A 13,632-nucleotide genomic window follows, 5' to 3' on the forward strand; every position below is an offset into this window, starting at 1 on the left:
GCACCTACTGTAGTGGAGGATGCAGTGGGAGAAGCAAAGGGAGATCAACATCCCTTCTCTCAAGTAGTACAAGTGTGTCAGAGCAGTCAGGAAGGATGCCTCTTGCCACTCTGAACCCCAGGAACCTTCGGCAATATTCCATGGGACACCATTCGGAAGCTGAGGGGGATTTTGGTAATGGACTCTTGGTTAATATATTTTCCTCATTTTCTTGGATTTAACTATGGGATCAGCTTCCTCAGTCCCAAAAAATTCCCTCTTTGGCTGTCTCCTAACATATATGAGTCAGTTTGAATTTTTTTAAAAAGTGCCAAACCCTACTTCCTGCCCCAAATAATAAACATTCCACCCCCTAGTGAACAACTGTCAAGAAAAGATAGAAACCCATTCCCGAGGATGTGCAGCTCTCTCTTGAGCTTGACTACTCTCAGATCTCTAGAGTGTACTTTTTTTTTTCACTTTAATCAACTTTCCTGCTTCTGTTACTTGTGTGCTGTGTTGCATGTCTGTCCTTGAATTCCTTCTCATGACAAGACCAAGAACCTTTGGCCACTCCTTTGGATCTGCCTGGGTCAAGGCCCCATGGCTTGGGGTCTCCCCAGTTCACCTGGCAACATCTTTTTGATGACCACAGAGGGATAAGGTAACAGCAGGTTGAGTGACCCTCTTCGTCCATGAGTCTCCTCCAACTCTCTCCTTCCTTGTGCTGGAGAGTTGCTTAGTCACTGTTCTCTGTTCTCCTCTCTCTTTCTGATCTACCTGGGAAAAGGCCTAAAAATGAAACAAAAATTGGTGGTACACCAGATTAAATGCAATCTCAGTGCAGGGGAGACTTCCTGTCTCCCAAGGAAACTCATGTTGACTGACAGGAAGGATGGGCAGAGGTTCCATCTTCAGGCGGCATAGGAGGTTGAAGAGGTGGGCAGGTTGGGGATGCCCTTCTGCACCAGGGATGATAGTTTGATGGTTCCAGGGAGATGTTCTTGGGGTCCAGAGTATCCAAGGTGATGCTTTGGGGTTTAGCAGGGATGCCTCTAGTTCAGGAGACTCTCACTGTCTTTCTTTCCTCTAAATCCTCAATTCCATCTGGCACTCCCTTGGGATGCATCTTGAGAAACTGAAACCTGTTTAACCCTGATCCCTCATATGCTTCCTTTCCAAGTCTGCTTCTTTTGTAACCCTGTTGGCCTCAATATAGAGGACGGGGAAGTCTGACAAGAAAAGTGGACAAAAATCCCATATGGTCAGGCCTTTGTGACCCTGTATCAAAACACTGATCTGTCCATACTCCTTTAGGTGGCTTGAGAACACCCCTCTCCTCAGCCTCTACTCCTCAGTCCACCATCAGCTCAGCCACTGCAGGCCCTTACTTCTGTTAATCTGTCATGTCACCTGTGTTCTGTCACGTTCTCTATGCGCCCCCCACCTCTTGTAAACAGGTTGCTGCCAAGATCATGTACATGCCTCCCTCTTTCCCAAGTTCCTCATCTCCTCTTTGTGTGCTTCTTTTGTATGTCAGATCTGAAATGTATCTTAAGAGGACTAAATGAATGTTGCCTGACTCTTGTTGTATGTGGGGCCTTCTCCCTCATTTGTTTCTGGGTTAATGGCTACGATTCTTGGAGCCAGTTGTCTGTGGTTAGTCTGCTTTGGTATGGGGACTTTAAGACATATTGCAGCTGCTGAAACTCCTTTTCTTTCGGGGAGGTTCCCCATCTTCTCCCGCCCAACATGGACTGCCTATTTTCACTTCTTATTGGTGGAAAGAAAACGTGCATCTGTTCATCTGTCTGAACTGACCAACTTTAGGACCAGGAGTCCTCTTTCTTCTGTCTGGGCTTTTATCTGCCTCTAGCCTTGCTGGTGGTACCTCACCTCTTCTGCTTCTACCCCCTCCTCCTCCTGTTTCTGCACCAGCCTGGGTGTGGCTTACATAACCTGGTCCTGCACTATTCTCCAGGCCTCTGGCTCCTGCTATCCTCACTATCAAGGAGAGAAGAGCACCCCAAGCTGTTGGGACACCTCCTTTTGAGGTCCAAACTGAAGAACCTCCCAAATCAGCACAAAGGGGCCCAAGGGTTCCATTGGACTTAAACCACCCCTTCAAATTTTCCCACTGATGTCTCAAGTAAAATTGACAGTGGGGAACAAATTGATTAACTTTTAGTGGGTACAAGTGCAATATATTTTGTATTAAAGCTAATTTTAGTTTGTTAGTTTAAGATAGACACGTCTTTAGAGTTACCTTTTACCTGGGTTTACTAAAAATCAAATAAGTTGCAATTTGTCAGCAAAAGATGGATTCAAATGATGGTTAATTTTGTCTGTCTCATAAGAGCTTTTATGGGTAATTGTTAGGAATGAGCAGGTTAAATAAACAAAAAGGTTTATAGATAAAACTTTTAAATAGCTTTCAAAATTTTTGGTAACCTGAAACTTAGAAGTTTTGTTAAGTCAAATGATAAACTGGATTGCGTTCATTGGATATCTAAGTCTTCCAAATAAGATAAGATTAATGATATAGGTTTGTGCTTTTGGCTTCTTATTGCAGAGAAACTGAGGGTACTTGAGTCTGTTGGTAAACATGCTTTATGCTTTATTGAAAGACTGTACTATGGGAAAACATATGTTTTTAGAAATTATGAAATGTATTCATAAATTTGCCAGTCTAAAGAATTCTGGTGTAACAGTTCACAATTGTTTACTGATGTGGAGAACAAAGGCAAAAGGAAATGTAGATATAATTAGATTTCTTTCTAACCTGCAGCACACTGACAAATACTCGAGACTAGCAGAGTATGACAGTCCTCCAGGAACTCCCCACTGTCTTATGTTAATGCTTTGCTTGACAATAGCTAGGCCTCCAGGATCCTGTAAGTCTCCTTTAACATATGAAAAACCCTTCAGAAACTTCCCATTGTCTCTACCTTCCCCATCTTCAAAGTATATAATCAGTTGTTCCTCACAATCCCAGTGCAGTCCTTTCTGCCCACAGGTCCTGCCCCATGCTATAATAAAAAAACACCTTTTTGCACCAAAAACATCTCAAGAATTCTTTCTTGACTGTTGGCTCTGAACCCCAACATTTCCACATCATTTTGGCATTGCAGTATGTGGCCTGAGACTTCTCATCTGGACTTCGAAACCTCAGTGCAAACTTGGTAATTCCTCCCCTTCCTTTAATTTCAGGGACTCTTCAAGGAGTAGGGTCTTATTGAAACACTTTCATGTCAATTGCTCAGGCTGCAGTCCTCTAGTCCGTGGCTACTCTACAGGGAGGAAGAGAAGCCTGCCTTTTGGCTGGAAATTAGTACCATGGCTGGAATGGTAATAAGACCCAGAAACTTAATGCCCTCTCTTCATTCCTGTCCTTATACAAAGTTGTCTGTTTGGGGCAGGACAGCACCTAGGTCACCAGGACAGCTGCCGATCTTAGGACACCTGTGTGAGGTTCCCTCCTCATTGGTCTAACGTGATCCCCTCCATGTCTCTAGCCACTTCTGGCCACAAAAGCTCCACCCGAAGCCAGCCGAAACCAGTACCTGAATAAATTAAAATCCAATTGGGGATCATTTCCTTGGGAAGTTGGCTATAAGAACTACATGTGTTAGAATGTTGCTTAAACCATTATGGGTTTCTATCTTCACTGTTTTCCATCAATGTCGCCTACTGACTACTTAAATTACAAAACTGGGGAGTTTCCCCTTGTGAAACTTAGCTAATGTTTTTCATAGGTTAAAAATGGCAGGTTCTTCATGGCCTTCAGGGCACGGCCTTCATAGCAAGGCAAGGCAAGGCATGGCACGATATCTTGGTCCATTCTCCAGCACCCATTTGTAGCTTAGGATGCAATGGGGAAGGGTGGGGGGAGCGCTGGCATCCCTCCTACAGGGCCTTTACAGCGGGACAGTGATCAATGGTGATTTCGTTTGAAGGACTCCTCTAGTCACTTTTGATACCTGGAACTTCTGACGTATCCTGTGTGGGATGTCACCCGGGAGTCGGGGTTGGCGGGGAGATTTTTGGTAACCCACCTTCTCTCTTCTTCAATTCCCAAGGACTCTCCCTTGGAATGCCTTTTAACCCACTGGAAACAATTCAGATTGTAAAATTTAAGAAAGGACTGACTTCCTGTATCAGTTAGGTCTCTTCTGCAGTAAACTGGGCAAATGGACCAGGCTGATAAACTCCCTCCTGACATGGTGGATGATAATTATCTAAATAAGCCTCCTCCAAATAAACGCAGGTCGCTGGAGGAAACACAGGCCATCCCTAATGAAGGGGACCCTGACTCTCTCACTGTTCCTCCTGATAGACCCAGCTTACTTTAGCCGTATGTGGGGGCTTCTCCCTTACTCACTTCCCAGGTTAAAGGCTATAATTGGAACCAGCTGTCTCTGGTTAGTCTACCTCAGGACGGGGATTTTCAGGCATATTCCCAAGCAGCTGCTGAAACTCCTTTTGTTTATGGGGAAGTTTGCGGTCTTCTCCAGCCTGATGTGGACTGCCTGTTTTTTCATCTGTCCAAGCTGATGAGCTCTAGGACCAGGAAGACCTTTTTCTCTGCCCTCTTGGCTTTTATCCACCTCCAGCCTTCCTGGAGGCACCTTACCCCTTCTACCTTCCCCTCCCCTTCCTCCCAGTTTTGCACCACCTTGGGTGCAGCCTATATAACTGGCTCCTATACCATCTGGGTGCCTCCAGCACCATGGCTCCTCTTCCTCCCCTCACTGTCAAGGAGTCTAGAGAACTCCACTGCACTTACACCACCCACTTCAGATTTCCCCAGGAGTATCCCAGGCGAAAATTGGCAATGGGGAACAAATTGATTGACTTTTGACCTTTAGAGTGAACTCAAGTGGAACATAATTCAGTGTTTAACTGAAGTTTGTTGATTTAATTGAAATAGACATGTCTCTAGAGTTATCAGCATTAAATATGAAACTTTTATTCCACCAGAGATTACTGAAGGTCAAATAAGCTTGTGTTATCTTTCTTGCACTTTGTTAGCAAAAAGATGACTTAAAATGATGGTTAATTCTGGATGTCTCAAGGTTTTCATGGGTAATTGTTAAAACAGCTTTCCAAATCTTTGGTAACCTGAAACTTCAAAGTTTTGCTTGGATAATTGAATTTGTTGGACATCTAGGTCTTTCCCAAATAGGATAAAGTGCTAAAGTATTGATTACTGAATGTAGGTTTGTACTTTCTGCTTCTTATTGCAGAGAAAATAAGAATATTTGGGTCTGTTGGAAAACATGCTTTGTGCTTAATAGATTGGTTAGTTTGCCATCTAAAGAATTCTGGTGTAACAGTTCACAGTTGGTTACTACTTAGTTTTCACTAGAGACTGGGGTTTCTAAGAGTTAAAATTCTGCTAAATGTAATTAAGACTGATGGAAATAAGGGAAGCAACTCTGAATGAAAAAGTTGTAGGTTTATGAAGGGAAATCTCTGAAAAGGAATTTTATATGTGGTCAGAACTAAGGCTGAAATGAATGGATTTTAAAAGTACCCTGGTGTAAGATTGAAATTCTGCTTTTCCCTCTGTTAAAAATTTTTTTTCCTTGAATTGTTGAGCCCCTGCTCTTGATAAGAAAATACAGTTTTGTTTTGTTTTTTTTGTCTGCCCAGAAAACCAGTTTCTATGTTTTGTCTTTATCAGGTCTTTGATTACTTAAATTTCACTGTTAAAGGAGTTAAGTTTTGCTAACAACTATATAACCCTACATATTTGCCTTTGGAATCTCTTATTACCACCTTGGTTAAATAAATAATTAAGTTTTAAATTTTGTAATGATCTGAAATCCTATTTAGGCATGTGTTTTATAACTTTCTAAGGTTTTTAAACAAATTTCTCTGGCTTTAAATTGTAAATGTAAATTTAATTTTTGACCAATTAGGCTTGTATATTTGGTATGTTAAGTTACTCTGGAAGAATTGTCAAACAAATAATGGTAAGCCTTAGGTTGTATGAGGTGGGTAAATGCTATAACTGTTCAAATATATACATATATACGTATATATGACATTCCTGAAGTTCTAATATGTTTTGGTAATAAGGTTGTCACTTAACATTCTAATTATTGAAGCATTAGGTGTCATAGAAATGACCAGATTTCTTTGCCAGCTACATTGTAACCTCTCATCAGATCTTTAACCATGTCCATTCTTGAGTCTTTTGTCATTTATAGTTATTCTCTTGCAAAACATGTTTCATCTTCAATGAGATTCATAAATAGGGTTTTTGACAAATACAGGTTTTCTGATCTCTTTAAGATAATAAAAGTAAAATGGGTAAGAATTTCCAGAACTAACTAAAAGTTGCATTCAAACTAAAGAATAGTAACATGGGACTAAATAAATTAAGGAAGAGGACCGTGGTTTTCGTGACTCTTGTTTGAAACATTGCTGGTTCTCTAATGTTTGCTCTTCCAGATTAAGGAAATTTTAAGATATCTCTATGACTTATAGAAATGTGATAAAATATTCATTTGTGAACAAATTGAAGCATTTACCTTTTCTCTTTACCTGAGCCCTGTGAAATTCACAGACTCTCACTGAGTATTCTGACTTTCATGGCAATCATAGTTATTTGTATAAGTTCATTAAGACTCTGTTCTACTTGTGACAGGACACCACTGGAAACATTGGTATTTTACCAAGGCTTTGACTGGAATGTCATATTTGAGAGACATGCATCCACTCAGATATGACCATGCAGCTTTAAAGAACTAAGGTTGACTTTACGAAGCATGAAGCCAATAAAGCCCCTTGGAAATATTAGCCTGATACCTTGCTTACAGAGTTCCCAGCAGCCTCATCAGGTGAGTGAAGAATGTCACTTCCTGGCAGGTGCAGGAAGCTCAGTCTATTTTAGGAACCTCAAGAAGAGGAAGTCGCCCAAATCTACAGGTATTGCAGGCATGTCTGATGGCAAGCACTTGGCTTGGGTTCTGGCCTAAAGAGGCTACTAAAAGTTTGATTGACATTCCTTATAAAAAGTTCTAGAAAAGCAAATTTTAAAAGATCTGTATGATCAATCACTATTCTTGCTGAGCTTATGTAAATAATTAGGCCAAGTTTGTTAAAATTGGACTTGTTTTACAAACGATTAGTTTTGATGTGGTTATCTCTGGAAATGAGGGTAATTATAGAGAATTATGTGTTTTTTAAAAGATATTTATTTATTTATTCGAGAGAGAGAGAGCGAGAGCATGAGCAGGGAATAAGGGCAGAGGGAGAGGGAGAAGCAGGCTCCCCGCTGAGCAGGGAGCACCATGTGGGACTCCATCCCAGGACCCTGGGATCATGACCTGAGCAAAGGCAGATGCTTAACTGACTGAGCCACCCAGGCACCCTGAGAAATTGTGTTTCAAAAACACATCTTTGCAGAGTTAAATTTTAACACTATTTATTATAAACTAGGTTAGATCCTGAGTTCTTCTGGTTTCCTCAAATATCTGGCTATGGCTCTCTAACTAAGGTTTCCAATCTTCTTCCATTCCTCTTGACTTAAAATCATTAAAAACTAAAACTGCCCTTTTTCCTAAAGCCTTAAAAACTGATGCTGGACAACTTGAGATAAACTTCAGAGAAATAGCTCATGTATACACAATCTTCTTGCTTGTTATTCTGTGAGGGTAATAACAAGACCTTTAGGCATATGATTATGTGAACAAATGGAAAATGGGATGGATTCCCCCAATTCTTGTATATGCAAAGCCTTAACTCACTGGTAGACCTATCAATAGAGAAAGACTATACTGCTTTATTAAATTATTCACTCGAGGCTGGTTTAATTCATGAGTTACTTAATAAGTATACTGATCACATGCTCCCAAAACCTGATTTAACTATAACTAAAAGTCCACCCCATGTAAGTGCTGGAGACATGGTTTATTTAAAAGATTGGAAGTCAAATATAGCAGGGGACTTAAATCCAAAACGCAAAGGTCCATATCGGATCATATTAGGTACTCCTACTGTAGTAAAATTAGAGGGACACTCTTCATGGGCTCATATATCTAGAATAAAACCTGTAACTCCTTCACAGGAAACCCATGAACAAACTAATGTGCGTTCTAACTCCTGTGAACCTGTAGAAGATCTCAAACTCCTCTTCAGACAACAATGAAGGTTGAATATTTTCTCTTTGTTTTCTATTCATCTATCTTAGCTCACAATTCCTTTCTACAGTGGGCACAACATTACGCTAAACTACAAAATCAAACAGCTTGTGGAGTTCTGTCAAGTACAGCTGGGTTATCCTGGTGGATTTCTCCTATACAAGGTACTGATTGGCACTCTCTATATAATTACATTTCAGAAATAATACATAATGATATCATGTTTTGTGATCAGTCTATCACTAATCAGAATGTTTTTTCCTGGCCCATGATCAATAGGACATGGAATTTACCAGGACATAACCAGACCTTTTCATACCATCAAACTATTAAAATATTAACTGATTTTACAAACCCACAAATTGATGCCCACCAATGAGTGCCTAAATTACAAAACCCTACTTATCGCTATACGGAGGATGGCATATATCAAATTTGGGATGCGTATTTATGGCTCACACCCACCACTGCACAGCTCAGTCAAAGGCAATTTTATGCTGGGAACAAAGAAATCATACATATGATACCTGGGTAAATAGCACACGTCACTTAGGATGGCTACCATCAGAAGCATGTTCTCAAACCATTGTACTCCAGGCTACTGACTGGTTTGCTACTGATTGGAGAAGGCGACCTGGAATCAGATGGCTAGCTCCAAATGGAACTCACTGGTTATGTGGGACTAATCTATGGCCCTGGCTTCCTCCAGGGTGGATAGGTCGTTGTACCTTAGGTTTTGCCTGGATTCACGGGTGCATTCCCAAACACTATCACTACTCCAGCTAATCTTCCCAATTTAAAATAAAGATGGACATGATCTGTTTTTCATTGGTATGATCATTTGGCATCCATTTTTCCTCCATCTGTAGTATTAGAAAGTAATTTGGCATAAGGAGGTCCTTAATAAATACCCAAATTGGCGCTTTAGACGATCTCTCTTTTCTTTAGTGATTGGTTAAACTCCTGGCCTGGAGAAAGACTTTGGTCAACTATCAAAGGTCTTTTATTCAGGCTTCTCTTTCTCATAATAATAACAACCATATTTTGTTATCTTTTCCAATGTCTCCCTGCCTGGTGCTGAGACTCCTTCATTGCCATAACTTCAAGCCAACAGATGTTCCTTTTTACTCAAGAAGGTTGATATATGTTGTCCACCTTGGACTGGCTGCTCTGCCTTTGGAACTCTCTCTATATATATACCCCCAACTGACCAACGTTCACCCATAGGTAGGGACATCTCTACACCCATATTCAGGAGGAAGAAGTTACAGAAGATGAAAACTTCCACCTTCAACAACCTTAAAGATTTAAGGGTCAGAACTGTTCAGCAGGGAATGATGTGGAGAACAAAGGCAAAAGGAAATGTAGATAAAATTAGATTTCCTTCTAACCTGCAGCACACTGACAAATATTTGAGACTGGCAGAGTATGACATTCCTCCAGGAACTCCCAACTGTCATAATGTTACTACCTTGCTAGAAGAAAAAGGAACATTAACTTACAATAGCTAGGCCTCCAGGATCCTGTAAATCTTCTAAACTTTTTGGAAACTTCCCACTGTCTTTACCTCTCCCATCTCCAAAGTATATAATCAATTGCTCCTCACAATCCCAGTGCAGCCCTTTCTGCCCACAGGCCCTGTCCCCATGCTATAATAAAAAACACCTTTTTGCACCAAAAACGTCTCAAGAATTCTTTCTTGGCCGTTGGCTCTGAACCTCAACATTTCCACATCAGTTATTACTTAATTTTCACTGGAGACTAAGGTTTCTTAAGTTAAAATTCTGCTAAATGTAATTAAGACTGATGGAAATGATAAGGAAAGAAAGTCTGTATGTAGCAAAGTAGGAAATGTGTAAGGAAGGTATAAGAAATGATAATACATTTTGTTGAGGGGAAAAAAAAAAGTAATTGTGCCCTAAAATCAGACTGGCTATTTAGAGAGAAAAGGCTTAGGACAAAAACTGAAAAAGAGAGTTGTATATAAGGTTTGTGAAGGGAAATCTTTGGAAAGAATTTTACATGTGGTCAAGACTGAAACTGAAATAAATGGATTTTAAAAGCATACTGGCATAAGATTGAAATTCGTCTTTCTCTCTGTTAAAAAGACAGTTTTTTTGGATTATTGATCTGCTCCTGATAAGAAATTGTAAACAAAGGTTTTTCTTATCTGCCCAGAAAACCAAAGCTTCTATGTTTTGTCTTTATCAGGTCTTCCATTACTTAAGAAAGTTAAAATTTCTCAATATTGAGGGAGCTAAGTTTTGTGAACAACTGTATAACCTTCTGCAGAATCTCTTACTGCCAGCATGGTTAATTAAGTATTGAGTTTTTTATGCTGATCTGTGATCCTATTTGGGCATGTGCTTTGAAAGTTCCCAAGATTCGAATTCTAAATGAAGTCTTTTCAACTAATTAGGCTTGTTTATTTGGTGTTAAATTACTTGGGAAGCATTGTCAAATAAATGATGATAAACCTTAGGTTATGTTGTTTGGGTAAATGCTATAACTGTTCTAGAAAATACATGAAATTTATGAAGTTTCAAATATGTTCTGGTATGTGGTCATCAGTTGACATTCTAATTATTAAAATGCTATGTGTCACAGAAATAAGCAGATTTCCTTGTTAACTGCATTATCATGAACTCTCATCAGATCTTTAACCATGTCCATTTTTTAGTCTTTTATCATTTATAGTTATCATTCTGATGCTCTTGCAGAATGAGTTTTGTCTTCAAGGAGATTTATGAAAAGGACTTTCTAACAAACAGGTCTTTGATATCCTTAAGATCATAAAATTAAACTGGATAAGAATTTCCAGAACTAATGGGAAAGCTGCATCAAAACAAAGCAAGAATTAGTAACATGGGACTGAATGAATTGAGGAAGATGATTATAGTTTTTTTTTATGACTCTTGTTTGGAACATTGCTGGTTCTCTAATATTTGCTCTTTTATATTTAAGGAGTTTTTTCTCTTAAGATATCTATAACTTACAGAACTATGATAATATATTCTTTTGGGAACAAATTGAAACATTTAACTTTTCTCCTTACCTGGACCCTCTGAAATTCAGAAACACTCAGTGAGTATTCTTTCTTTCATAGCAATATAATTATTTGCATAAGTTCAATGAAACTGTTCTCCTTGTAACAGGACACCATTGGAAACACTGGTTACATTACCAGAGCTTTGACTAGCATGTCATATTTGAGAGAGACATGCATAGACACGACCAGACGGCTTTAAGAAACTCAGATTGATTTTATGGAGCCAATAAAGCCCCTTGGAAATATCAGTGTGATACCTTGCTTACAGAGTTCCCAGCAGCCTTACCTGGTGAATAAAGAAGGTCACTTCCTGGCAGGTATAGGAACTTCGGGATATGTTGAAGACCTTGAGAAGAGAGAAATTCACCCAAATCTATAGGTACTGCAGGCAAAGTGTGATGGCAAGTATTTGGTTTGGCTCTGGATTCAAGAAGCTATTAAAAGCTCAGTCTAGGGTGCCTGGGTGGCTCAGTCGTTAAACGTCTGCCTTCAGCTCAGGTCATGATCCCAGGACCCTGGGATCAAGCCCCACTTCAGCCTCCCTGCTCAGCAGGAAGCCTGCTTCTCCTCTCCCCCTGCTTGTGTTCCTGCTCTTGCTATCTCTGTCAAAAAAAAAAAAAAATAGCTCAACCTAGAGATTCCTTATAAAAAGTTCGAGGAAGGGGCACCTGGGTGGCTCAGTCGCTGGGTGTCTGCCTTCAGCTCCGGTCGTGGTCCCAGGGTCCTGGGATCAAGCCCTGCATCGGGCTCCCTGCTCGGTGGGAGGCCTGCTTCTCCCTCTCCCACTCCCCCTGCTTGTGTTCCCTCTCTCGCTGTGTCTCTCTCTGTCAAATAAATAAAATCTTAAAAAAAAAAAGTTCTAGGAAAAAAAAACCAGGGAAGAGTCCAAGATGGTGGAGGAGCAGGAGACCTTAATTTCATCTGGTCCCAGGAATTCAGCTAGCTAGCTATCAAATCATTCTGAACACCTGCGAACTCAACAAGAGATCAAAGAAAAGAATAGCTGCAACTCTACAAATAGACAAGCAACCACTTTCTGGAAGGTAGGACGTGCAGAGAAGTAAATCCAAGGCAAGTGAATCCAAGGCAACATATGGGAAGATAGACGGCGGGGGGAGGAAGCCTCCGTCAGCTGCTACCAGCAAGTGATAGAGCAGCGGAGCACAAAATTGAAACTTTTAGAAGTCTGCTCTGCTGAGGGACGTCGCTCTGGCAGCTAAGTGGGGACAGTGTGGTCTCAGGACCCTCGAGGTCACAGAAAGACCGGGGGTGCCTGAGTGCGGCAGAGCTCCCAGGTATCAGAGCGGAGAGGCCGGCTGCAGAGACGGAGCCGAGGTGCAGGCTCTCAGCTCAGGGTTGCCATAAACCTTGATCCGTGGCACAGTCGGGCCATTGCTCCTCCAGCAGGGACCCAACAAGCGGCAGATCCGGGAGACTCCCCTTCCTCCCCGAGGAGGAGCGGCACGGGAGCACACCGCAGGGATCTTCTGGGGTTGGAGACTCCACATGGGGTCGTGTGCCAGAGATAGAAACTCTCGGTCACAGGCCGGGTGAGCGAGGAGTGCAAATGGAGACCAGGGAGATGGGAGTGATTGACTGCTTTTCTCTGGGGGCACACTGAGCAGCGGGGCCCCGAGTTCTCGGCTCCTCGGGGCGGAGATTGGGAGGCCGCCATTTTCACTCTCGTCCTCCAAAGCTGTACGGAAAGCTTGCAGGGAATAAAAGCTCCCGAGAGTAACCCTGAGCAGATTACTTAACCCTGACGGGCAAGGGTGGGGCAATTCCACCTCTGGCAAAGACATTTGGGAACCATGGCAACAGGCCCCTCCCCCAGAAGATCCCAGCAAGAACAGCCAGCCAAGGCCAAGTTTACCGATCAATGAGAACTGCAAAACTCCAGTGCTAGGGGAATACTGCACATAGAATTCATGGCTTTTTTACCATGATTCTTTAGTTTTTAAACTTTAATTTTTAAAATTTTTTCTTTTCTCTTTCTTAAAATTTTTTCTTCTTTCCTTTTTCAACCGTCTTATCAATTCCTTTTTTAAAATCTTTTTTATTTTTCATTTTATCTAGGGATATTCTGTCCCTTCATTGTATTTAACCTTATGTTTGTATATATATGTTTTTCTTTCTTTAAAATTTTGGGATGCAGTTTCTTCTAAAAGACCAAAATACACCCAAAATCTAGTGTATGGCTCTGTTCTATTCACATACCTGATCATATGCTCTTTTTTTTCTTTTTTTGTTTTGTTTTGTTAAAGACTTTTTAATTTTCATCTTTACAGTTACATTCTATCTTCTCAATGTATTTAATTTTATTTTTGTATATATAAGTTTTTCTTTCTTTACAGTTTTGAGATGTGGTTTCCTTTAACAAAATGACCAAATACACTCAGGAGATAGTGTATTGCTCTGTTCTGTTCACCTGTTTATTTCCCTTCCTTTTGTTGT

General features: G+C 40.8%; 1 long non-coding RNA gene across 1 annotated transcript; it reads right to left on the reverse strand.

Annotated features, from left to right (window-relative positions):
• Nucleotides 1-5,606: 5,606 nt before the first annotated feature.
• Nucleotides 5,607-11,896, reverse strand: LOC145716898 (uncharacterized). Its single transcript, XR_014139850.1, has 2 exons — nt 11,465-11,896; nt 5,607-8,626 (listed from the first exon to the last, which is right to left on the reverse strand). It is a non-coding gene; the product is annotated as an uncharacterized LOC145716898 (long non-coding RNA).
• Between the last annotated feature and the right edge of the window lie 1,736 nt (nt 11,897-13,632).

Source organism: Leptonychotes weddellii, chromosome 13 (genome assembly GCF_054177405.1).
Source record: "Leptonychotes weddellii isolate Sample4059 chromosome 13, ASM5417740v2, whole genome shotgun sequence".
In the NCBI taxonomy this organism is placed as follows: Eukaryota; Metazoa; Chordata; class Mammalia; order Carnivora; family Phocidae; genus Leptonychotes; species Leptonychotes weddellii.